We start from the raw sequence: 1,503 nt of genomic DNA, 5'->3' as shown, positions 1-1,503 counted from the left end.
CAGACAGAAGCAGAGGAGAGAGGAGGTGAGCGTGCATTTGCTGGGTTGTCAGCTACTGTTGAGATGCACGGCTCTTGACCTCACATAACTGAAATAGTCTTTTGGCAGTTGTGCAGGTGTTGGGCTTCACAGGCCTGCAGATTCGCCACGTTTTTATTCTTTTGGGGTTCATTTAAGACTCGTGAGTATAATGTTGATTTCATTCTTTCATTGCAAGACTTGGCAATCAATCTTCTCTCTTCTCTCCCTCCCCTTTTCCTGCCTTTCCTCCTCCCATGTTCTCTTCCCTCTTCAGTGGTACAAGCTGAACAGCGCATAGTAACTGCAAGTTCAGACTTGGGAGCAGTCCCGGATTGGAATTCCACTTTCGCTCCTTGCTCAATAGATGATGTCTGACAAGTCATTTAAACTCCTCTATGTGTGTCCCTGCATTTGTTTGGTTAAGTAGAAAGAACATTATATCTTATGGGAATCGTATCTGGCTCAAATAGTAAAATAAATTCAAATGACCTGATCAAAGTAGTCACTAATTAGTAAGTCCTTTAGTTAGCATAGAAAAGAAGCCGTAAAAAGACGGAGGTTTTCTGCTCCTGTACAGAGTGACAGTCTCAGGAATCCACAGGGGCAGTTCTACCCTCTCCTATAGGGTCCCTAGATGTTAGAATCGACTCGATGGCAGTGAGTTTGATTTTCGGTTTGGCCACATACAACTAGCGGAAACCAGAAGCTTGACGGGCAATGGCTGCAGTGGGCTCTCCGGTCCATGATTGAGGATGTTGCAGTGAATAAGCCAGGCAACAAGTCAACCCACAGAGTGAGAGAGCTGAGAGCCTTCAGCTACTTTGGGAGGGAGGGAGGTGCCTTGGGTGCCTGTTGGCAGCGCAAAAGAGCCCAGTCAAGAGGAGTCTACCTGGGCTGAGAAGCCTGGTCTGCCTGTGTGCACTGAGAAGGAGCCACGCGCCATCCTGGTTGGAAGTGGTCCTTGTGGATGAACTGTATCCTGTTACCTCTCAGGGGATCCAGATTTTGAATTGCAGCCTGTTTCCCCACAGATATGAGAAGAAAAAAAAAAAGTGTGTCACAGCCAATGAATCATCAAATATATACTATGTTGCTAAGAAGTAAGACGTGTTCTGGGGGCAGGGGCCATGGGGGAAAGCAAATTAACGGAGTTAGCGGTGGAAGGGAGTCAACTGTTGGAGTCCTCTGGTGGTGATGTTAACTGGAGTCCGCTTAGGGGCCACTTGGAAGAAAGGTCTGACAATCTGCTTCTGAAAAACCAGCACTGAAATCCGTCTGGAGCATCCACGGTTCTATGATGTGCATGAGGGGGCCACCAGTTGAAATCGGCTCAGTGGCCAGTGGCATGATCTGTCAGGGTTGCTTTCCCAACAGGATTAAATTAACTGAGCATTAAGGCTTTTTTAGACACGAACTCTTCTGACTAATGTGAGCTCCACACATAATCGAAGTGAGGCCCACCCGCAACGCCAGAGGAAAATG

General features: G+C 47.4%; 1 protein-coding gene across 1 annotated transcript in view; it reads left to right on the top strand.

Moving 5' to 3' along the window:
• COL14A1 (collagen type XIV alpha 1 chain) overlaps nucleotides 1–1,503 on the top strand; it is a 221,421-nt gene that overhangs the window by 46,833 nt on the left and 173,085 nt on the right. The gene's annotated exons all lie outside the window — the stretch shown is intronic.

This window comes from Echinops telfairi, unplaced genomic scaffold (assembly GCF_000313985.2).
Source record: "Echinops telfairi isolate 266 unplaced genomic scaffold, ASM31398v2 ScPeMD7_1;HRSCAF=3_0, whole genome shotgun sequence".
In the NCBI taxonomy this organism is placed as follows: domain Eukaryota; kingdom Metazoa; phylum Chordata; class Mammalia; order Afrosoricida; family Tenrecidae; genus Echinops; species Echinops telfairi.
Note: the sequence above shows the minus strand (reverse complement) of the source record. Positions and strands in the feature narration are given on the sequence as shown.